At 41.3% G+C, this 25,555-nt stretch overlaps 1 protein-coding gene and 1 long non-coding RNA gene across 6 annotated transcripts in view; one reads left to right on the top strand and one right to left on the bottom strand.

Annotated features, from left to right (window-relative positions):
* The window catches only part of LOC105466835 (platelet-derived growth factor receptor-like protein), a 359,309-nt gene that overhangs the window by 140,383 nt on the left and 193,371 nt on the right, over positions 1-25,555 (top strand). The gene's annotated exons all lie outside the window — the stretch shown is intronic.
* Positions 18,673-19,658, bottom strand: LOC105466833 (uncharacterized). The gene is made up of 3 exons (XR_011624216.1): positions 19,524-19,658; positions 18,849-18,981; positions 18,673-18,753 (listed from the first exon to the last, which is right to left on the bottom strand). It is a non-coding gene; the product is annotated as an uncharacterized lncRNA (long non-coding RNA).

The following is a 25,555-nucleotide window of genomic DNA, read 5'->3' as shown; positions in this document are numbered from 1 at the left end:
TTACAGTCGTGAGCCACCACGCCTGGCCTAGAGCTCTTAACATTTACATGTATTTTGTACCTTCTGCGTCATTTCTCAACCTTTTTTTTTTTTTTTTTTTTTTTGTGGTAGAGTATTTTGTGGAACTTGAGCTTCTTGGAACACATTTGGAGTACACAGTAATCAGTAACTTCTCTAATCTGGTAACAAATGTGTCCAGAAGGTCAAGCTTCATTTTGCCTAATGAATCCAGTCTATGGGGGTAATTATTGCATATTGTCTAATTACCTATATCTTCAGGAAATTTTTCTCCTGGTCCACATATTTCATTCAGTATTAATTTTTTAGAAAGGTATTTAACACCAAGAACAGTGCTTTTCAAAGCATGCTTTCTGGCAATGGACTTCAAACTTTTTTGGTCAGGTATCCCTACCAGTAGAAAAAAAAAATAAGCCAATGTTATGGTTCCTTTAAGGACAAAATGTACTAATGAATATAAAGATGACTTGCAAACTGGGAGGCACTCATTTCCATTGTTTGGTTACTTTAAAAAATTGTTTTGCAGAAACTTTTTGTAAAGGTTACAGTTGCTTTTATCTGCAGGTAACAGAGTACCTGACTAATGATGCTTAAGCAATAACGGCTGTTCAAGTTCCTAAAATAGGAAGAAGTTTGGAGATAGGTGGTCTAGGGCTAATGTGGGGCCTCAACTATGTCCTGAATGACTCAGATGTTTCTTTTATGCCACCACCCCTCCCTAAAGTGTTGTCTTGATGTCTCAGGGACTCAGGATGTTTGCTGCAGTCCCAGGCATCACACCTCTGTCCAAAGCAGAACAAAGAGGTTGTGGTGGCATCAACTATACCTACTTTTTTTTTTTTTTAAATGAGAAAGGAAAATGTTCCTGAAGTCTCCAGTAGCCTTCTCTTTATGTGCTGAAAGTGCTGAGAGACATAGCCACACCTAGTTGCAAGCAAACTGGAGCCAGGACTGTCATGATCAGTGTGTGCCAGTGGCTCTCCAAGTGAGGTCTCTAGGCCAGCATTATCACCATCACCTGGGAACTTGTTGCACATGCAAATTCTCACTCCTTACTATCCCCAGGCCTACTGAATCAGAAACCCTGGAAGTGGGGCCAGCAGTGTGTATGTTAACAAGCTCTCTGGGTGATTCAGATACACTAGATTTTGAGAAAAACTGTCTCAGACCAATGATTTGTTGTTCCAGACTGGAGTTGTTGTTGCCCTGAGCAGAGCTGAGATTCCATTTGCAACACAAACGTTAGGGTTGGATATCGGGCAGGTGTCTAAGTGTCCAACGCAGGGACATTAAATGTTTGGCTGTTTTATATGTTATAAACAGGGATTATTTTTATTAACGTCAAAAGCAGTAGCAAAAACCAGCATTCTTAGCCTTGAGAACCAGCACTTTATATATTGTTTGCTGTGTAACCTTGAGCAAATCACTGAACCTTTCTGAGTTTGCTTCCTGCTCTTTTAAAAAGAGAAATCTTTGCAGAGTTCCTATAGGAATCATCTAATACGATGCGCATAGAAGGACTCGGAAAACCCTCACATTTCGTATGGTGTCTGCTCCCATGCGTGGATGGATCACTATCCCCCTGCATCTTAAGCCTTTGGCACTATTGCTCCTGCCTGGCTCAGGCAATCTCTGTGCATTGCTAATAGGGTTCCTGCAAGCATAGCACACCAGACTCCATCAGCAAAGTCCGGGTCTCCCACTTGCTCATGGCAGGGGGTAATGTCTTGGAAGAACAATAGAGAAGGGGGAGGAAAACTTCTGTAATGTACCACGCTTGTGTTTTGTTGTTGCTGCTGTTGTTTTTCTCCTGGCTTCTTACATGAATTCCTTGAATTTAACAACCTAGGGGCTTTCAAAACACTTTGCCAAGTAACTTGCAGCCAAACAATGACAATAAAAAGGTTCACGATGGGATATTGACAGTGGACATGGGTAGGTAATTCTCCCCTACCTTTCATCTCCCTGGCATTTGCAGTAAGAGAGGCAGAATGGGATTTCCTTAGGATGCACCAAGCATTTAAATGGCTGGAAGCTGTTTCTTTCAGTCTGCATGCATATAACATCTTCCACTGTACTGTAATCTCAAGCCTGTTTACAAGCTTTGAAAGTGTTATAACCATAAAGACCAACTGAGCATAGCTCTCCACGATTCAATCAATTCACTGACAAAGATTTATGTAGTGCCTGGGAGAGGATACACACTGATATCCAAGCCAAAAGGGGCACAAAGATGATTATTTTGGTGTGTTTGGCTGGTTGCTGATATATCAGCAGTCATCTGCCCATCAGTTGTAAGAGCCATCCCCATCCCTGAGTGGCAGGCAGAGGGAGAGAGGATGGCAGGGCCCTGGAGAGCTGGGAGACTCTACCATACAACCTTTGAAAACCAAGGTGGCTTTTTGAGACAAAGATGGCCTTGTCAGACTGAGGTGTGTGATTGTTTTAGATTGTAGGAAGGAAGGCTGGTGAGTCCAATCCTTATAGCAGACAGAAGCCCCATGTTACCATCTCAGGATGGAGTCAGAAATTATGGACCAAGAACCATAATCATGAATTCTTGTGAAATTCTGGAATTCTTTTAATTTTATTAACTCTTGGATGTGTCCACATAGCAACTAGCCGTCAATTGTGAAGAAAGCCTGTGTTTTATTTTATTTTATTTTTTCTGGCGGAAGAAGGTAGAGTGGCAGCAAAGAATTAAGGAGAGAATGGGTTGAGGAAGCAGTCATGGCTTCTGGTAGGGAAGTAGAGGGAGGGTGGGTGGTAGCAACTGACAGAAAATCATCTGGAAAATGAGGTGGGAACTGGTTTGCAGTTGAGAAAGATCGTTGAGTTTGAGCTATAGAAATTCTGGGTGGAATCCCCTTAGACTTCAACTGAATCAGGTGTCACTTGGGTCAGTGTCTCTTTTTCTCCTTATACCTCAGCAGGTTGGGGATTGGAACTATGTCATACCTTTTACCAAATATTAGACCAATAATTAATTGATTCAACACATATTTTGTATTTCCTGAGCACCAATAAGTGCTGAGTGCCATAAGTAGTGGTTGGTACACACACAATGGTGAAAAGTCATGCAAGATTTCTGCCTCAGAGTTCTGTTCTAATGAAGGAGACACATACTAACTAAAATAAATAAATAACTGTATTTATCAGTATAGGCGACAGGAGAGAAATACAGTGATGAATGAGAGGCTTATCAGTGAGCCACATTGGAGGGGGTGGTCAGTGGGGTCTTTTTTGAAGACATACATTTGAGCTGAGAGTTGAGAATGAGAATGAGTCAGCCACACAAGGTGCTATGGGGAGAGCATTCTTGACAGACAGGGGAATAACCAATGCAAGGGCCTGGAGGTGGGAGAGAGCTTGGCAGTTTCCAGCAGTGGAAAGAAGGCTAGGATGTTTGAAGCATGGTGAGCAAAGGCAAGGTAGAGAGAAAGGTATGAAATGGGATGTGGAGTTGGGGAGAGCCCAGATCATAAGGCCTTCATAGGCCGTGATGAGGAGTTAGGAGTTTATTTTATGACCAATGAGAAATCATTAAAAGATTTTAAGCAGTAGGTTGACAAGGACTATTGATAAAGGTCTGGATTGGATTGAAAGGGTCTAAAAGAAGTAGGGAGATAAATCAAGAGGCTGTCATAATAATGCTGAGAGAGAGTACAAGGATTTGGAATGGGGAGAACAGTGAAGATGGAGAGATGTGGATGGATATAAGACAGATTGTATCTAGGATGGCATGTGGACTGTAAGGATTTAAGCAGGTGGTGACAGCTACTAATAGCAACTCATGAGGGACTGTCTGGAAAGAACTGAAAGAGGATACAGGCATACCTCCAAGAAGTTGTGGGTTTGGTTCCACACCACCAACATAAAGTGAATATTGCAATAAAGCAGGTCACACTAGGTTTTTGGTTTCACAGTATATATAAAAGTATGTTTACACTATACCGTAGTCTATTAAGTGTGTAATAGCATTGTATAAAAAATGTACTTACCTTAATTAAAAATACTTTATTGGTAAAAATGCTAATGATCATCTGAGCCTTCAACAAGTTGTAATCTTTTTACTGTAGGATAATCTTGCCTCCATGTTGATGACACTGTTGACTGATCAGGGTGGTGGTTGCTGAAGGTTGGTGTAGCTGTGGCAATTTTTAAAAATAAGACAACGAAGTTTGCTGCATCTGCTGACTCTTTCCTGAAAAATTTCCTTATACCATGAAATGTTGTTTGATAGAATTTTACCAACAGTAGAACATCTTTCAAAACTGGAGTCAATCCTCTTGAACCCAGCCACTTGTTTATCAACTACATATATATACTCTTCTAAACCCTCTGTTGTCATTTCAACGATGTTTTACAGCATCTTCACTAGGATTAGATTCTGGCTGAAGGAAATATTTTGTTTGCTCATCCATAAAGAGCACCTCTTTATTTGTTCAAGTTGTATCATAAATTGCAGCAATTCAGCCACATTTTCAGGCTCCACTTCTAATTCTTGTTCTTTTGCTATTTCTACCACATCTGCAGTCACTTCCTCCACTGAAGTCTTAAACCCCTCAAAGTCATCCATAAGGGTTGGAATCAATTTCTTCCAAACTCTTGCTAATGTTGCTATTTGGAACATCTTCTATGAGTCCTTCTTAAAGGCATTTAGAATGGTGAATCCTTTCCAGAAGGTTTTTAATTTATCCGGATCCGTCAGAAGAGTCATGATCTATGGTAGCTATAGCCTTATGAAATGTATTTCTTAAATAAGAAGATTTGAAAGTTGACATGACTCCTTGGCTTATGAGTTGCAGAATGGACGTTGTGTTCACGGGCATAAAAACAACACTCATCTTCTTGTGTATCTTTATCAGAGCCTGTAGGTGACCAGGCCATTGCAAAAAAGCAGTAATATTTCAAAAGGAATCTTTCTAAGCAGTAGGTCTCGACAGTAGGCTTAAAATATTCAATAAACTATGCTGTAAACAGACATGCTGTCATCCCAGCTTTGTTGTTCTATTCATAGGGAACAGGCACAGTAGATTTAGCATAATTCTGAAGGGCCCTAGGATTTTTGGAATGGTCAATGGGCATTGGCTTCAACTTGAAATTACCAGTTGCATTAGGTCCTAACAGGACAGTTTATCTTTTGAATCTTTGAAGTCAAGCATTGACTTCTCCTCTCTAGCTATGAAAGTCCAAATGGTGTCTTTTTTTTTTTTTTTAATAATAAGGCTGTTTTATCTATATTGAAAATCTGTTGTTTAGTGTAGCCATTTTCATCAATGCTCTTAGCCAGATCTTCTGGATAAGTTGCTGCAGCTTCTACATTAGTACTTGCTGTTTCACTTTGTACTTTTATGTTATGTAAATGGCTCCTTTCCTTAAAGCTCATGAATCAGCTTCTGCTAGATTCCAATTTTAACTTTTCTCCTACAGCTTCTTCACTTCTCTCAGACTTCATAGAACTGAAGAGAGTTAGGGCCTTGCTGTGGATTAGGCTTTGACTTAAGGGAATGTTGTGGCTGGTTTGATCTTCTCTCTAGACTACTAAAACGTTCTTCATATCAGTAATAAAGCTGTTTTGCTTTCTTATTATTCATGTGTTCACTGGAGTAGCACTCAGTTTCTTTCAAAAACTTTTGTTTTGCATTCACAACTTGGCTGTTTGGCACAAAAAGCATAACTTTTGGCCTGTGTTGGCTTTTGACATGCTTTCCTCACTAGGCTTACTCATTTCTAGCTTCTTATTTAAAGTGAGAGATGTGCAGCTCTTCCTTCCACTTGAACTCTTAGAGGCTGTAGTAGCATTCTTAAGTGGTCTAATTTCAATAGTGTTGTGTCTTAGGCAATAGGGAGTCCTGAGGAGCGGGAGGAAGAGATCAGAATGACCAGTTGGTGTGACAATCAGAACATATGCAATATTTATCAATTAAGTTTGCTGTCTTGTATGAGTGTGGTTCTTGGAGCCCTGAAACAATTATGATAGTAATATCAAAGGTCACTGATCTGAGATATAAGATATAACAATAATAATAAAAATTTGAAATATTTTGAGAATTACCAAAACGTGACAGAGACACAAACTGAGCACATGCCTTTGGAAAAATGGTGTCAATAGACTTGCTCAATGCAGGGTTGCCACAAATCTTCAGTTTGTAAACAAATGCAATATCTGTGAAGCTCAATTAAAGTGTAGCACAATTAAACAAGGTATGCCTATACAGGGAAGTATCTGTACTTGGGATAGATCCTTGAGTCTGAGCCATAGAATATCCAGGGTTGAATTCCCTGAAAATAAGTGTTGTACCACTTCTTACTCTGTAACTTCAACTATTTCACTGTGGAGTTAGTGATGGATTGGATATATAAAATAACAGCAGTCATTGAGCATTTACTGTTAATCTGACATGTTGGTAATTTCCTAAGTTCTTTTTATCAAAACTATGGAACAGATCTATTATTGATCCCCATTTTCTGGTTGTAGAGATGAGGCTCAGTAATGTTAAAAACCTTGTTCTGAGTCACACAGGTGAGGAGTGACTGAGCAAACTGAGGCCAGGGATATCTGATGGTAACTTCTTGTTTACATGACTATACTCTCATTTTTTTTTTTTTTTGAGATGGAGTCTTGCTCTGTTGCCCAGGCTGCAGTGCAGTGGCACGATTTCAGCTCACTTCAACCCCTGCCTCCCGGGTTCAAGCAATTCTCCTGCCTCAGCCTCCTGAGTAGCTGGGATTACAGGCGCCTGCCACCACACCTGGCTAATTTTTTATTTTTAGTAAAGACAGCGTTTCACCATGTTGGCCAGCTGGTCTTGAATTCCTAAGCTCAGGTGATCCACCTGCCTCGGCCTCCCAAAGAGGTAGGATTAGGCACCTGCCACCACGCCTGGCTAATTTTTTATTTGTAGTAGAGACAGGGTTTTGCCATGTTGGTCAGGCTGGTCTTGAACTCCTAAGCTCAGGTGACCCACCCGCCTCGGCCTCACAAAGAGCTAGGATTACAGGCATGAGCCACCATGCCTGGCCTATACTCTCAATTTCATAGACTGTACTTGGCATACAATTAACTGGACAAATGTCTTCTGTGGATACCTACTCTGTGGAGCATCTAAGCAGGAGATGTGACTTTGAGTGAGATGTGGTTCCTGTTTTAAAACATTGACACTAGAGTAGAGGGATTAAAAAGTGGTTCTTTTTAAAGAAAAAAACTTAGGAACTTACCAACATGTCAGATTAAAAAGTAGCCCCGGATAACTCATACAAACTAGAAATTGATGTATAACACACAAGAGGTTAAAACAAAAGGCTTTTAAGGTTGGAAGAAGGCAGAGTTTTCCCAGACTGTGGGTAGAAGGGTGCAGATTCAAAGACTGTTTCATGAAGGAGGTAACAGTAAAGATGGGTTTGCCTGCAACACCCAGAGAGAAGCCTGGGGAGCGGCAGGCACAGTGGGGCAGAGGCTGTCATTGGTTTAGGGCAGAAGTTGTGAGTATGGTCTGGGGACACTTTGATGTGTGAGATCAAAACTATTAGTCATCAGGTCGAGGTATCACACTGTGATTAACCACATGAGTTTTTGCATCGGCAATCCTGGTTTTTAGTCAGACACTTTCTCTTATTGTCTTCCTGTGTTATTTAATCTCCCTGATCTTTACTTTGTTTAAAAAATTACTACATATAAATGATTATGTATCTACTTCACAGATTTGTTCAAGATATTAAATGAAAGAAGCTATATAAAGTATGTAGCATAGTACCACACCCATTGTTAGGCCTCATATGGCAGCTATTAGGGGTGAATGAGGACTAGTAGGTTGAAGTTATAGGCAGGAAAATTGTACTCTATTAGATAATGCACAATTAAGACACTAGCTAGCATAGTGCTTGGCATCTACTAATCACTTGATAAGTGGTAGTTGCTGTTGTTGATGTAATTATTTTAAATACGAATTTAAATGTTATATGATGTAGAACTTCCGTATGCTTAGATTTCTCCCCTGAATGAGTTTGGATGTTGGATTCATTTTCTTCATTCAGTTTTTCATTCATTTATTCACTTACTAAACATACTGAATGCTTCATCAGGTACCATACTAAGTGCTGAGGTTACAAAATTTATTAAATGAGTTTTCTGTCCTAGGAAATATGTATGCAAAAAATGGACAATCAGTCATGGAATGCTATAGAGGAGATTCATGCTGAGGACTTCTGAGCAACTTCCCGTCTGGTGACTTCCAAAATTGTATTTCTGTATGACATTAGAATTGTAGAATATCAGAGCTGATACGACATTCAGGCTCTAGAGATTACTTAGTCCAAGAAGTTCCTTGCACCTATCAAGAAATTCAGGTCCTATTTCCCAGTGCAGATCCTGATAATGTTCTCTTTAATATTTAAGATCCCCAAGTAATTTTGATTTAGATGGAAGAATGCAAGAAATGAGTAGAATGATAAAGGACATTAATCAGCTTTACAGAAAGCAAATCATTAAATGAGAATTTTTCTGGGCACAAAGTATCATATATCATGTGTATCATAGTGGAGACAGAATAGCCTTGTGGTTAAGAAAACCCAATTAGACTCTCAGGTCTTACATTTGTGTGACCTTTTGTTGCATACCTAAAAAGGCACAGTCTTTTTAGTTCTCTGATATTTTCTTACCTGAAAAATGGGGATAAGGCAGTTAGAAATTACATTCAGCTAGCAGAAAGAAAAAATTCCCCAAAACAGTGACTTGAACAAATTAGAATTTTTTTTTTCTCATTTAAAGAAGTCAGAGAATAGGCAAACGAAGGCTTGTATAGCATTTATCCAATTCACAGTGACTCAGGCTCTGTCGATTTTTCTGTTTGTTATCCTTAGTGCATAGCTTCTTTCTTTATTCTTAGTGTGTGACTTTGTGCACAATATGGCTGCTGCAGCTCCAACCATCACATCTGAGTTTCTTGCAGGTATATAGGGAAAACATGGAAGGGAAACAGTCGTCTGTTAACTGGGTCAGTCCTCTTTCAAAGAATGTTTCCCAGAAACTCTACTCACAAACTTGGCCATGGGACCATCCCTAACTGCAAATGATGTTGAGAGATATACTGTTTTGTCTGGTACTTCACTGCCTCTAAAAAACTGGAGTTTACTTAGTAATGAATATACTAAGATAGTGGCTATTGGATACGTAGCTATCAGTCTTTATCATAGGAGCCAAATAATATCACTTATCTCCTTAAGTTTTGTGAGGATTAAATGAGATGATGCAAGTAAAGCACTTAGCTCAGTGCCCAAGCATACAGAAAGTGTTTATCTAAGAGGGGATGATAATCCCTGTCTTCAAAAAATCTGCCCATTTATTGGGGAAATGGATATACACATGAAATAATAATGTGATAGTATTGTATAGGACAAATGTGAAATTCAGTCGCCTCACAGCCCTTCTTCCCTACTGCCATCTCAGGACTGTGTAACAAAAGTTCTAGTATCTGACTTTTGTTGAATACTTCTCATTGGTCAGATTCTATGATATTGCCTTATACACGCATGATTTCATATGACCCTCAAGGCAACCCACATGGGGTAGGTGCTATGAGGCAGGTACTGAAAACTAAGGTTTTTTGAGGTAAGTAACTTGCCTCACTACATGCTTATAATAGGTTAGCTGGTATAGGAATCCAGATCTATGGGATTCTTAACTTGGTGCCGTGCACTAGTCCTGGCTCTGCCTGCAGGGTCCTCAGACAAGCCCTGTCCCCTCTCTGGGCTGCATTTCCTCATCAATAAAACACATGAAACTAGATGAGCTTAAAGGTAGTTTCTGGCTTCAAGAAATCTCAGAACTCTGAACACAGAACTCTCCTAAGAACTGGTAAAAGATAACTAAAAATAAAAGATAAAATCCTGATTTTTCACATTGGCTTTTGATGCTGTTAACCTTCCGTCTTCCTTACCTGAAGGAGTTAGTTCTTTCCTTACTGAAGGAGCATTAATCAGAATTAGATAATGAACAAGACACCTGGAGTCTTTCTCGGTCTGGGTTCAAAGAATGAAAGGATGGAATCTTAAGAGTCAAGGAAGAGGCGCGCATGGTGACTCACGCCTGTAATCCCAGCACTTTGGGAGGCTGAGGTGGGCCGATTACCTGAGTCAGGAGTTCGAGACTAGCCTGACCAACATTGTGAAACCCCATCACTACTAAAAATACAAAACAGCTGTATGTCGTGGCAGGCACCTGTAATCTCAGTTACTCAAGAGGCTGAGGCAGGAGAATTGCTTGAACCTGGGAGGTGGAGGTTGCAGTGAGCTGAGATTGCACCATTGCACTCCAGCCTGGGCAACAAGAGCAAAACTCCGTCTCAAAAAAAAAAAAAAAAAAAGAGTCAAGGAAGAAAAACTCCTAGGAGAAAATGGTGAATTCAGACTCTGTTATTCTACTCTTGCATACTTGACCATTATTTCCTTTGCAATTCCTTATCTAGCATTGGAGAGCATCAGTGATGTTGATGGGAAGGCCTATGCAACTGATTGTGAATAAAAGTCAATTTTGAATTTAAAAAAATAGAAGAAAAAATCATCATTCTCATATAGATATAGACATGAACATGTGTTCAGGATTTTATTTAACTCCTTTAATGAGAAAATGGGTTGTGTGATAACACAACCAGTTAAAGGAGAATCCGCAGAACAGGTACATCTATAGATCATGAATATTGAAATGAATTTGCAAATGGAGATAAAGTTATTTTTTTCCATGGGAGAAGGGAAAGGTTGTTCCCCCACTGTACAGAATTTATTTGCATGTCTATAGACAATAATTATTTTGCATTGCTATCAGTTAGCAAACAGCTTACATATTTGTGAAATAGTTCCCAAAGTCAGAATCAGCTAAGGTGAAAGGGTGAGCTGTAGAGAATGCACAGTGCTCCCCTGAAGTCATCTTTTTCCCTGCAGTAAGTCTTATAGTCCAGTCAGTCTGACCCTGTTTCCTGCCCAGGTCTTGGGTTTCTGCCTCTCTCAAACATGTGCTGTCCTCTGCTCTCTGATATTTCAGAGACATCTAATTCCTTTGGGTTTGACTTATGGTTTGCTGCTTCTAGAAAGTCTTCTTTGATCCTTATCTCTTTAATTGGGCATAGAAAAGCAGGTTGGAGAAGTGACTGAATTGAGAGATCTCATATCAGGAAGCTTCTCCAGGGCATGGCTCTCAGGGTGGATCAACCACCAACTGGTTAAGTAACCCCAGGCAAGTCACTTGACTTTGAGTCTATCTGGAATTTCCCAGAACTCCCTACAAAGACTGAATGGTTCTTGAGAGCTAGGGAAACTTTTGTCTTCTCCCTCTTTCAGAGGGACATTTGGGAGGCCACATGATAAAGTTGAAGTGTCCTAACGATAAAATTTTTTTTAACTTAATTTAATTTTAAATTCTGGGATACATGTGTAGAATATGCAGATTTGTAACGTAGGTAAATATGTGTCATGGTTGTTTGCTGCACCTGTCAATCCATTACCTAGGCATTAAGCCCTGCATGCATTACCTATTTATCCTGCTGCTCTCCCTGCCCTCCAAACAGGCTCCAGTGTGTGTTGTTCCCCTCCCTGTGTCCATGTGTTCTCATTGTTCAGCTCCCACTTACAAGGGAGAACATATGGTGTTTGGTTTTCTGTTCCTGTGTTAGTTTGCTGAGGATAATGGCTTCCAACTTCATCCATGTTGATACAGGAGTTAGGAAGAAATTACTTAGCCAGATAGAGTTTGGAAGTCAATGATAAGGTTTTCCTTTTAATGAACAGTGGCCCCAAATCATTTTATAACAAAGAGCAGCCTGCAAAGTCGAGCTGCGGACATAGACAAGCAAACTGGGAGCTTGTATGGGTGAATGCCAGCAGGAAAGAACTACCTTGGACTACATGTGTTCAAATGGCAGCTCCATCTTTCCTTCTCTGCCAGCCTCGAGTATGGTAAGGAGTAGACAAGATGGTGCCAGCCAAGGGGAGAGTTCATTTGCATAATATTAGGGTGGGGTGGCCAGACTTCCCGACGCTACGTAACCGTCACACCTCATGGAGCCAAACTGTGAGCCCTACGTAAATCAGACACCACGACCTCAAGCCTGACTATAAAATCTGGTGCATCTGCTGCTGGCAGGCCTTTTCCTCTCGAAAGTCCCCTCTCTGTCACTAGAGAGAGAGCTGTTTCATTTCTCTTTCTTTTGCCTATTAAAGCTCCACTCCTAAACTCGCATGTGCCCATGTCCTAAATTTTCTTGGCTTGAGATGACGAACCACTGGTATTTACCCCAGACAATGTAGCTGCTTCAGTGTCAATAGCAAAAAATGGAATCAACCCCAAATTTCATTTCTGTGTTGCATCTGTCACTAACTGTGACCATTGGCAAGTCCTTCAATCTTGGTTTGCTTATCTGCAGAGGGGCCACCATCACCCATGCCTGTGAGAGGCTGAAAAATAGCCCCCAAAAGAAATCTACATTAAATCTTTGGAAACTATGAAAAAGGGTCTTTGCAGATGTAACTAAGTGAAGGATCTTGAGATGAGGAGAGTATCGTGAGTAAGTATGGGTAGGTCCTAAATGCCATCACAAGCATCCTTATGAGAAAAGGGCAAAGGGCATTTGACACAGAGGCAAAGGCAATGTGAAGACCCAGGCAGGTATTGCATCACTGCAGTCATGAGTCCAGGAATGCTGGTGACCGCTAGACCCTAGATGAGACAAGGAAGAGATTAGTCCTGGGGGTCCCCAAAGGGAGAATTGCACTGCCGAATTTCAGACTTCTGGCCTCCAGAACTGAGAGAGTATACATTTCTGTTGCTTTAAGGTACTGAGTTTGTGGTAATATATGACAGCAGCTTCAGGAAATTCACATAATGTCCCACTGGCCTCCCAGGGTTGCTGTGAAGCTCAAAGAAAGAATGCAACAGTGCTTTGTAAATGGTCAATGCATGCTAGAGTTTCCATATAAACAAACAATTGGCAAGTAGTATGTGTATTTTATTCATAGATTGCACATTTACAGAGAACTTTGATAAGCAATAGTGACAAATTGCATGAAAAAATAAATGAGATAATTTTTCAAATAAAAATAATATTCAGAGCAAATATTCCCCTTGTCTCCCTTTAGGTATTAACCTCTTGTTGTCAATATAAAGGACTGAAGCTATTGTCTCTCTCTTGCAGCTGCCCTGCCCCCCGAGTTATGGGATAGGCTGTCTGAGGATGTATCAGTGCAGCGCAGGCACTATTTGCTGTATTGAAATAGTGTTGCTACTGAGAGAAGTGACAGCAAGAACGAGCAGCTATTGTTTTGTGGGTCCCATCTCAGAGTGAAAATTTTTGGCACAGCAGAGAGACAGTTGGAGTGGGATGCCTTTGCCCTGGAAGGGCTCGATGAGGCAGACTGCAGTAGCTGCAGTGCAGCATGGCAGGACTGAAATGCAGTGTTGAGATGCTGCCTGCCAATGCCCACTGCATTCCAGAGGTACAGACACCAATCTGAGGCAGGTGCCGTGTCAGGAGCAGGTGGAGGGGCTCAGCTTGCCAGAACAGTGTGCCTATCCTCCCTTCCCGACACACACACAATGTCCCCCCAAGGTGCTGGGTAAAGGACCCAGACCTAGCTCTTCGAGTATGACCTATCTGGGCTCATCTCTTGTTCTTGTGATTCTCAGCACTTGAGCCCAGCCACTCTACTTGTCAGCACCTCATCTTTGTTCCCCAGCCCAATAGTATGGTCTATTTTCCCTCCCCAAAATATTCCCACCTATCTGCTCTGGTAACTCACAATTATCACACCAACATTCTAGCCTTTAATTACTGAACAGTGAACACCTACTTTAAGCCAGGCAGAGACACATTGCTGGGATGCATGGTAAGCAAAACAGACTCAATCCCCACCTCCATGGAGAATCTTAATGGGCAGATGGCATTTGTGCAAACAATCAAAGGAAGGACTATATAATTACAAACTATGATATACTATGGAGAAAGGACAATAAGGTGCTAAAGGAGGCAAAAATGGAGCTGTTTTTAGGTTGGAGAAATGAGAAGCCCTCTCTGAGGTAGAAGCTTTTATCTGTAGGCATGATGGATAAATATGTTTCTCTGGTGTGTGCAATTTGGGTTTGATAATGGGGGCAAGGGGTCTCTAAGAGGAATGTACAACAGTTGCAGGATCTGACCTCTGAGGGGCAGAAAGGAGGTCATGTGGCTTCCATGGAGCAAGCAAGGGGACAAGAGGTTGGAGATGTGGGCAGAGGCCTGATTATACTGATGCTATCTTAAGCAACTGTATCTTTATTCAATGTGTGGAGGAATTCACAGAGGCATTTTAAGAAGGAGAATGACACAATCTGATTTTTTGACCGCTGGATGAAGAATGGGTTGGGAGGGCCTGAGTGAAAGCTGAGACAATTAGGAGGATATTCTGAGACAGAGCCTAGTCACTATTGAGCCCAGCCTTTTCCCATAAAGATGGACTTGACTGGTGCCCCAGATTCCCCCATTGAGTTGGTGGAAGAGCCAAATTATTGAACCCTGGTTTAATAATTTCTAGGCCAATATACTTGCCATTGCACCACACTACACTTAAGTTTCTGTTCACATGGATAATTGATAATTGATGTCTCATCCTTCAGTGGGAATTAAAGACATTTTGTGGTCCTATAGTAAGTATTTCATGCAGAGTGATGAAAGGAAATTCAACAACTAGCTTTTCCATGAATTTATAACCTTACATGCATGACCACTGCAGGCATGTCCATCATTGTGTTCAAGGCAGGATAATGTGATCAGAAGATTTAGGGCTGCAGAACCAGATCTGGTTCAAATACCTTATTACTGTTTATTAAGCTCTGCCACCTTCAGCAAGTTACTTTACTCTCCTGAGTCTGTTTCTTCAACTAAAAGTGGGTGTAGGTGTAAGAGAGTACTTTATATCATGTTGTTTTATTAAAAGCAAATATGCATCTGGCATATAGTAAGTGCACAATAACTGTTTATCAGGATGGGGATGATGATGTTGATAGTGTTATGCTCCTCAGTCAAAGACAGAGTGTATCCTTGGGGAGACAGGAAACTTCAAAACACACATCTTTTCAGAAAACAGTTACTTAAGTGTACTTTTGATGAAGCAGTTCTATAATATATGAAGTGTTTATTATATACAAAGATCTGTCCTAGGCATGATTCATGTCCACAAGGTGTTTATATCGGGAGATAAAACAAGTCTATAGATAACTCTAATACTATGTAGAAATAATGTTTCCCGGGAAAGATGCTAAGTGAAATGTGGTTTTAATGACAGAGGTGTGCCATTCCACTGGTAGAATTCTGCAAGTCCTGTGGACAAGGTGGTTCCTCGAATGGGGTTTGGAGGATGGGTAGAATTTTGTATTTTGAAAATGACACAGTTACCACTTTGGTTATTTTCTTGGTACTATAAAAGCTATACCTGATCTCTTTAGAAAATTTAGAAAAAAATCAGTAAGCAAATAGAAGAATATCAAAATCTCCTGTGATTTTACCAGGGTGATAACTCATTATCCTTGGGTTGTATAATTTTAAAAATATTTTACTATGCAAATATATACAACCATAATTATACAAATGGCATTGTACTATATAAGTTTTTTTTATTCAAAACACATTATTTTTTCTCCACAAAATTGTATTAGACCTTTTAATGAGTACATGATATTTAACTCCTGGAGATACTATGCTGTGTTTAACCAAACCTTTTTATACTTGGACATAGAAGACGTTTTGAGGTTGTTTTTTGTTTATGTTTTGCCCGTTACAAACAATATTGCCATAAACATAGTTGTAGCTAAATAATGCAGTCACACATGACTATTTTCTTAGGCTAATTTCTTAGTAGTGAAATTCCTAGGCCAAAGGGCATGTACTTTTTATATTTTATTTTTTCTAAGTCCTGGAAATGAATAGCAGGTGTGTGCTTTTAAAAGGCATTTTGTTTGTACTGGGATGGGCAGGTTTTTTCTTGTTCTAACTTTTATTAATAACCTCAAAAAGTTATGTTAGTAATAATCCCCTACCCCTTGGAGACTTACGTATTTATTACCTTCGAATTTTGGAAGCACGTTCACACTCTTTCACTCATTAATCTGATTGTCGCAACAATTCTGTAAGTAGGCAGGTAGACATGATTCCCCATTTTTCAGATGAGGCAAACGAGTCTCAGAGAGTGAAGTTGGCTGCTTAGGGAAACACAGCTAGCGAATGACAGAGCTGGGACGGGCGCCCGTCTGCCAGCATGGAGTGCTGTTGCTCTCTTGCCTGGTACCGTGCTGCCTGTCTGCTGCTCACGACCACTTTATCGCTTCATGAAATTAGCATGCTGGGGATTATTAGACCTGTGATATTCACTAGACCTGTTTTTCCAAGTTTTATACCACTTTCCCCTAGCATATTATTTATTTAAAAAAAACTGCAACCTTGGGACATTTTTCTTGGCACTCCACTACTGTCTCAGGTTATGGCTGAATAGGCTTTGAACAGGCAATGGGGAAGAGGAGACAGTATTTCAAACAGTAGGAATAAAGTTGTGTAGGCAGAAATTAGGACAAAGGCTTCAAACTGGCTACTGTCTGGCTAGCTTTGGCTCACAGAATTATGTTGTTTAGCCTATGTTTAAAAAATTATGAACCAGTTGTCTACATTTGATGATAGGCTATTTCATGTAGATTTCTGCATTGCTGGGTTCTTTTCATTCAGAAGCTCTGGTAGCTGTAAGCTGCCTTCAAGCTGAGCCATGATTAACTGGAGCTGGGCAACTTCCACCCTCTTTAGAGTGGGTAGAAACATTCCAGTTTGCCTTCCAGCCTCATTGATCCCTGTTGTTTTCTGAGGGTCAATAGTCATTAGAAGTATGCCTGGTATACTGTTTTACTTACACCTAACTGGTGCAGGCCACCACGTTGCTGGCTGGGCCTTTCAGGCATCTGAGTATACAAACCCTTGCCTTCATCATGTGCATGGAATGGTTTTCCATTTTGATCGGAGCCTAGAGCACATGCCGGAAAGAAAACTGGACAGGCATTGGAACTTTATTTTGTAGACACAAGGAAGCCACTGAGGGACCTGGCACTCTTAACTAACATTTTAGTGCCCTGTCCTGGAGCAGCTGCCTCCTGTTCATTTCACTGTTCTCTCCTTTTGCTGTGTTTTCTCTTTGTCATCTCTGTTCCCAGTGGGGAGTGTTTCCAAAAGACTAGGCAGATGTTTACATCTCCCTTTTAATGAAGGCACTGTGGCTCTTCCCTCCCTCTGAGGACATCTTGTAAATTGCTCTCTTGTTGTGAGAAGAGAACCCTTGTTTCTTCTGAGGCTCTACCTCCTTGGGTGGAGAGGAGGGCAAATAGAACAGGAAGAGTTTTCTGTACTGTTAACAGGTGGATTCTTCAGGACTTAGGAAGAAGAAGAAAGCATTTCATCAGCTGTTACCAAGGGGTTACCAGTTGATCGATTTGTGTGGTGATCAGGTTGTGGGAAGTGCTTGCTTTTTCCTAGGTGAGGCAATCATCCTTTCCACATCTGTGGGATTAGACCCACCCCATCCCATGTCCACATCACAGGGCCAGTTGGAGGACTGAGTGGGAGAATATACAAGAAAAGTGCCAAGTGTTACATAAACATTAGCATGCTTTCCATCAAGAGGAGAAAACTGTTTTCATGGGAGCAAATGGGTCCTGGCCAAGCGTTTTTGCAGGGTGATGAGTGTAAACTCAACACTAAGTGGAGTAGATAATTCAAGGTGCTGAGATAATTCAAGCCAACGATTTCAAGGGGTTTGGAAAACCTCACAGAAAAACATGTCCTTGCCAGCTCACTTAACCTACTTCAAATCCAAATATTAAACTTTTTCTGACTATGAGAGTGGTCTTGGTTAAACTGTCAACCTATAATAAAGTGCCTAAAAGCATAGTCTCTGGCCAGTGGCTGCACCTTTGAGTCACATTCTTTTTCTAGCTATGTGATATTTAGGTCCCAGTTGTCTCATTTACAAAGCAATCATCTGAGCAATAGTATCTGCATCATAAATTTGTTGTGAGAATTAAATAAGGTGTGCAGGTAAAGCCCTTAGCAAAATGCAAGGCCTATCCTAGGTGTTGAGTAAAACCAGCCATTCTGAATAGTTCTTAGCTGCTGTGGCTGACTGATGTGGGAGGGTCTGCATGCAGGCCTGCTGGGGAGCAGCCCTACAGAAGCAGCATCCCCACCCTGGGAAAGAGCATGAACTGAGGAGGCCATGGCAGTCTAAGAAAGGACACAGCATTGGGAGATGGAATGTGGGGAATTCAAATGTCCCCATCTCCATGGTGTTGTCCTGGAAACCTTGTAAAGGTGACAGATCATTGCAGTTTCACCCTCCTTCTCCCATCTCAGCAGGTGTGGGACCCACCCTCGGTGGTGAGGAGGAGAGAAAGGTAATCAGGTTCCGCTCTGGATGGGCAGCCCTCTCCAGGGAGCCTGTGACGCGCTCTGCAGCAGCCTGGTGCAGAGCCGACGCGGGAGGCAGGCTGGGTGGGGCATCGTGCAGAGCTGGTTATGGGTTACGGCAGGCGTGGGTGTTTTATGGCTGTGGCGGTGGCGCAGGCTTGCTAGTGGCTGTTTGTGAGAAGCATTATTACTTGCCTTTTTATTACCTGCATCGAAGACGTTCTTTCTACAGAGCTTGCCCCTTTGTCCAAAGTCTCTCTCCTTTCCTGTTCTATCAGAAACACGCATTGTGTAGAAGCACAGAAACTACCAAAATCACATCACACACACTACAAATCTGTGCACACATATAAACTGGCGGCCCACCTCCCTCTGTATGCCAAGAATCCCCACACATAGGGAACAGGGCAGCCGGTACTTGTGGGGCATGGGGAAGGCCCCACACCACTTAGCTTCTCCGTGACCTTTGGTCTCTTCCCTCTTCCTTTCTTTCAAAGATCTGTTAAAGGTGCAAATGCAGAAAATAACAGTCAGCATTGCTGTCCAAACTATCAATCCACACATATTTAGTCTGTGTCTACAAATACAAGGCTCAGCATGCTCGTCACCAAGAGCCACACAGGTTTCCAGTATAACTAGAGAAGTGGAACCCACCCAGAGCCCGGAAAGGGGATGTGCTAGACAGGAGTCTTGGTCTTCCTCCTGCCACTTCCTCAGCTGTGTGACCTTCTCTGTCCCTTCCCCTTTCTGGGTTTCTGTTTGCCTGTTTAAGCAATAAAGATTTCATGCCAGGTGATCTCTGTGTTCCCCTTTAACCCCAACATTCTGTAATTCTGTGGAGTCTGTCATTTTGGTTTCCCCACAGCCCTCCACTCTTTCTTTAGAATGAAGCATTATTGGTAAAAGCCCATATTTCAATGCCTTTCGTCTGCACCTGCTAATGCAGTATCTCCAGTCCCCGGCAAGGCCCTTTAAGCTATTTCAGGGGGTCCCTAGGGAGAGTCCCATATGTGCTAACAAATAAATCTGGTCAGCTATTACCTGGCATCTGCCATTTCTCCCTTCTGGATGCCCTCTCTGATGCTCAGAGCAATGCTCTGCTGTGTTCATTGGTTAGCAGATGTTGCTTCACCAGATCCTCCAGTGCCCAGAGGCAAGCCACCTCCTGCCAGGCCCTGCTACTTCCTCAGACCTCCGTGGCCTCCAAGGGAGGGAGCTCAGTGACGTCACAGTGCCCCCCAACCCCGACCCCACTCCCACCTCTGCCCCTGGTGCCTTCGGACTTCAAATCTACTCCAGGAAATCAGTTTCCACTGCTGTCAGTTACTGATTCTCTTGCCACTGTGTGAGGGCTCTAGGGGTAAAGTAGGGGAGAATGCACCCGTTTTTCTTTAGCTCCCCACTGGAATGTGCACAGTTTTGCCTTCCAATGGCTTATAGAATTTTCAGTGGGAATTCTTTCCATGTTGGTTTACTTTCAAGACATAAACCCACCAGAAGCTGGGATGAGGAAAAACTGGAGTGTAAGAAATGCCCTGGATTCAGAATTACTCTACCTTCCAATAATAAAGGATTTGGTTAAGGGATAATATAGAATTGGAAAGTTTGCAACATAGAATTTTCTTAGGGGATACAGGAATGTTTATATTGTATTCTGATCCATATTCTTTATGCCTTGTGTCTCCTAAGGGACTTACAATTACGAGAGACTGTACTAAATAGAAAACAGGCATCATTTTACTCCAGTGCAGACACTAGCAAACTGAGAGTACGCAACATGAGCCTGAGATCTAAAGGGAAATTTTTCTCCCTCCTGTTCTGAACCTGCATCTTGAGATCTAACTGCCTGCATGGGTCAGGAGAGGGAAGTGATACACCTCACTTTGAGCACCTAGCCTAGTACCTGGCATGTAGGAGATAGGTAATTTTGTACATGTTGGTTGATTGAGTGAGGAACTAAATATAGGAAAGAAGAGAGGGAGAGACAGAGCTGGGCTCAAAAGACAGGCCACATCTGTCACACTGGCAGATAAGTGAGAATCTCTGGCTCTCTTCTCCCAGTCATTATTCCAAACGTTCCATTATAATTGATTTTGTTTTAGCATACACACATAGCATGTTTCTTCATTCCCTGATGGTAGTAGTGAGAATGTATACTCTTTGCTTCTCCTGGAAATGTGGGTAAGTAAGCCTAAGATTAAGAGCTGTGCTAATGATTTTAGTAATTGGCATCACCTACCCACAAATCCTGTAAGCTTTTCTTGTATAACTGATGCTTCTGTGCCTTTTAAGCTTAGGGACAAAATGGGTAGAAGCCACAGGAAGACAAAACTCCATTCAAAGAATGAAGTAAATTTTTTTTTTTTTTGAGATGGAGTCTCACTCTGTCACCCAGGCTGGAGTACAGTGACTCGATCTCAGCTCACTGCAAGCTCTGTCTCCCACGTTCACGCCATTCTCCTGCCTCAGCCTCCCAAGTAGCTGGGACTACAGGTGCCCGCCACCACGCCTGGCTAATTTTTTTTTGTATTTTTAACACATATGGGGTTTCACAATGTTAGCCAGGAGGGTCTTGATCTCCTGACCTTGTGATCTGCTCGCCTTGGCCTCCCAGAGTGCTGGGATTACAGGAGTGAGCCATTGCGTCCGGCCCAAACATGAAGTAAATTTTAAGATAAGGTAGGTGATCTTTGGGGGTAGTGTTACTCCTTACTGGAAGTATTTAATCAGAGGCTGTATGACTACTTGGTTAGAAGGTTATATGAGAGATTCAAACACCAGAAGGGCAATAAATTGGCCCTAAAATCCTCTCTAAGTGTAGGAGTCTATATTTGTTTGGAAATTTTTTAACACTAGTTTTACTATAAGTATATAAGGAGACATCACCCAAACCACGTGTTAGACTTCCTTTGTAAGCTTGATACAGAGATGGGTAGGATGAATAAACTGTTCATAGCTAGCAGGCCATCTAATATCATCACTCATACTGTCAAAAATGGGGCTAAAGGATTTTAAACCATTGGGTCCAGCTTACAATCCCAGTTCAAGTGTACTTTTTCATGTCAACTGTCCAGTGGAGCTCCTCTTTCTCTCTTAATAACCTCTTCACTGATGACCTTATCAGTAAGATTGACTTTCTTCACACTACACTGTAAGGATTACAATAAAAGAGACTATGTCTGTTATATATATGGGTGCATCCTGAGCACCTAGCATAGTGTCTGTCATGTAGTGGATAGACAATGAGTTCGTACTGGTTGATTTAATACCAAACCTCTCCATTTAAGTCACAGTGTACTGAATACCATAAATTCAAGGACAGAAGTCTATGGTCCAGAGATAGAAAAAATACTTCTGACTGCATCTTAGTCCTTGATCTAGAGTGTCAACATCATCTTAAGACTGCTTAAGGACCCAGTTAAAGAGAGGTGTAGGCTTGTTCCTGAATAACAGCTGAATCTGCTTAAGTCAAGGGTCCTATTTTATATATCAGTGCATTTGGGTTGGTGTGGCTGGCTGGTGAAGATGTAATATTTTCAAATGATGTACACTGCAGAATATTAATTGGAGAGAAACAAGTTACTGTGAACTTTTTATCTAAGGAAGCCAGAGGACTGTGTGGATGAGGCTAAGTAAGAGCATTCAGTCTTCATTATGAATCTGTTAGGAACAACTTCTTTCATAGCTAAGCATGATTGCCATAAACTGGGATAGTTCTTTTGCAAATGTGTGTCTTTGATTTCAAAGAGATGGGCTCAGAGAGTAGCAGTGATTGCATGTACTCCATCTATGCAAGTGGAGATAATCTGGAATATAATGTGGTGAGTATTTCTAGGGGTTTGTGATCTTAATTGGATCCTCCATGCAGCTTGGCTATCTTTCCACAGGTTCCAAGTCACATCCCTTCTCCATTTTTCCTTCATGGCTCTTACCCAATTTTACCCCTTTCTGAAAATGCCCAGTTTTGTCATTTTTTTTTTCTAACATGGATGAACTTTACTACTTCACTGAAAAGATGGATCATCATTATCATTCTTGCCACACCAACTGCCTCTTATGATATCTACAAGCATATCTCCTTCTATCTCTTTCCCTCCTTTCTCCCTGTGTCAGAGAGAGAGAGGTGGGGAGAGAGAGAGAGCGAGAGAGATTCATCCTGCTGGCTAAGGGCCATCTCTTTGCCCATCTTTGTATCCAATTCACTCCCTTGTGAATCTTGTTTTGTCAGTCATTTGCTTTGTGGTCTTTTCCTCAATTGCCACCTCCATCATACTTGTTCTTTCTTCTCAGTGTATAAATATAACCAGTACCAGATTCCCCACAAGCTATAGTCTGATTTCTTTCCTCCTCTTACTAGTCAGTTTTCTTCAAAGGCATACGCTAGTTTTCAGCATTTTTACTACAGTCTGTTTATCAGAACCCATTTAGTCACCCAACAGTACGATGTCCTCTCCTCCCCTACGCATTGCAATTGCTCCTTCTACCTGGTAGTAAACTGTGTTTTCAAGTCCTGTAGGTATTTCCTGTGCTATTCCTTCTCAAACTCTTCGTGACATTTGGCATCGGCCATCTCTTTTGATTGCTGTGGCATGACTGTTGCTGGCTTTCCTCCCCTTTGCCCGACAGTCTTTCTCAACCAGGGATCCTCACCTGGGACACATAACACAGAAAATAGTTTGAGTGATGTTATTTTCTCAATTCTCCTATGGAAGGTTCATAACTAGTACCCTTCTGGGAGAGAAGTTAAACCATTACATACAGGGATGCCTCAGGGCATTTGAGTTTCTCTCCCTCAGTGCTTGAGAAAAGCGTGGCACCGTCTCTGCTTTCTTCCAGGATTTATTTCTTTTTCTTCCCCTCCTCACTCTGATTTCTCATTCTTCTAACCCTAAACATTATCTCTGGATGGACACTTCTAAGCCTGTGGCAGGAACTACCAATTATAATCTTGTGATTCTGAAAACACTCTTAAGCCAGACCTCTGTGCTAAATGCCATACCCTTGTATCTGTTTGCCTCCCTGACAGCTCTCCTTGTATAGCTCACAATTAACTCAAATGCAATATGTCCAAAATAAACTCATCATCTTTCCCATAGACTTTCTTGTTCTCCTAAATGGTATCATCATTCACCGGGACACCCACGCCAGATCTGGGAGGTGTTTAAGATTCTGTTTTCTCATATATCCTTTCCTAATATAATTATTTACTAAATTGCTTCCATATTTACTTTCTTGGTGTCTTATTAATCTCTTATCATGAATTTGATTCAGGCCCTCAATCTCTAGATTTCAACCAGGTAGAAGCTTCCCAAGGGTCTCCTTATTTCAAAGCACACTACTTCCCTCCCACCACCAATAACCACAGAACAATTAATCTAATATTCAAATGGGATTATGCCTCTCCCCACTTCAATGTTTTCAAGTTCCCACTCCATGTCTACAATAGCTTTTATCTACTACAATGCATTTTGAACTGTTATTTGGTGGATAGGGTCCTCCATGATTGGTCTTTGGTCACCTCTGGTCTCATAGCTTTCTTACACACCATGTATTCTAACCATTTTCATATGTTTACCCATTGTTTACTCTTGCCCTGGGATGCCTGTCCCCGCTTTGCTACCTTAAGGGCCTGCTGCCCATATCTGGTTGAAATTCTTTTTCTCTAAATTTGCTCCCTACTCAGTTACACACTAATCAAGGCACACACCACACAGTAGTTACTTATTTACCTACTGGTCTCTTCAATTAGACTGTGAACTTATTAGGGGCAGAGGCAATGCTTACTGGATTTCTTCTTCTATAACTAGCATTCAGATACAAAGAAGGCACTAAATAGATGCTTATTTAATGAGCAATAAGTCTGAAATAAAATTTTCAAAGGCAGAAGAATAGATTCATTGTTTTAACTAATGGCAAAGAGAGGAGTCCTAGATTTAGAATCAGATATTTGAGATCCCATCCCAACCTACTGATAACTAGTGATCTGTCACTGGGTAGATCACTTAACTTATTTTAGCCTCTGTCTTAGTCTGTTCGTGCTGCTATAACAGAATACCTGAGACTGGGTAATGTATAAAGAACAGAAACTTATTTTCACACAGTTGTGAAGGCTGTGAAGTCTAAGATCAAGGGGCTGGCAGGTTCTGTTGTCTGATGAGCGTCTGGTTTCTGCTGCCAAGATGGCACCTTGACTGGTGCATCTTCTAGTGGGGAGGAACACTATGTCCTCACGTGGCAAAAGGTGGAGGGGCAAAAAGGGCCAAACTCTGTCAAGCTCTTTCATTTTTATTTTTAAATCATGTTTCAAGCCCCAAATCAAATGCATTTTTAAAATGAAATGAAGCATATATAAAATACTAATTTTAATGTTAACAATAAAATAATATAATTAATCCTCCACCTTAAGCCATCTCTTTATCAAGACCCCAAGTCTCCACTCCATCAAGCCCTTTTATAATGACATTAGTCTATTAATGAGGGCTCTGCCTTTCAATACTGTTGCATTGGAGATTAAGTTTTCAGCACATGAATTTTGGAGGACACATTCAAATGATAGCATTCCATCCTCGGCCCTCAAAATTCATGCCCTTCTCACATGCAAAATACATTTTTTTCATCCCAATAGCTCCTCAAAGTCTTAACTTGTTCTAGCATCAACTTTAAAATCTAAAGTCCAGAGTCTTATCTAAATCAGATATGGATGAGACTAAAGGCATATTTCATACTGAGGCAAATTTCCCTCCAGCTGTGAGCCTGTGAAATCAAACAAGTTATGTCCTTGCAAAGTACAATGGTGGGACATAGGAAAGAAGAAGGGGGTAACAGGTTTCAAGTAAGTCCAAACCCAGCAGGGCAGACAATATTAAATCTTAAGGCTGAATTTTTTTATTTTTATTTATTTTATTTTATTTTATTTTTTGAGATGGAGTCTCGCTCTGTCGCCAGGTTGGAGTGCAGTGGTGTGATCTCGGCTCATTGCAACCTCTGCCTCATGGGTTCAAGCGATTCTCCTGCCTCAGCCTCCCAAGTAGCTGGGACTACAGGTGCGCACCACCACACCCAGCTAATTTTTA

This window comes from Macaca nemestrina, chromosome 6, assembly GCF_043159975.1.
Source record: "Macaca nemestrina isolate mMacNem1 chromosome 6, mMacNem.hap1, whole genome shotgun sequence".
NCBI classification, from domain to species: Eukaryota; Metazoa; Chordata; class Mammalia; order Primates; family Cercopithecidae; genus Macaca; species Macaca nemestrina.
The sequence above is the reverse complement of the archived record's forward strand: the minus strand, read 5'-3'. Positions and strand labels throughout refer to the sequence as shown.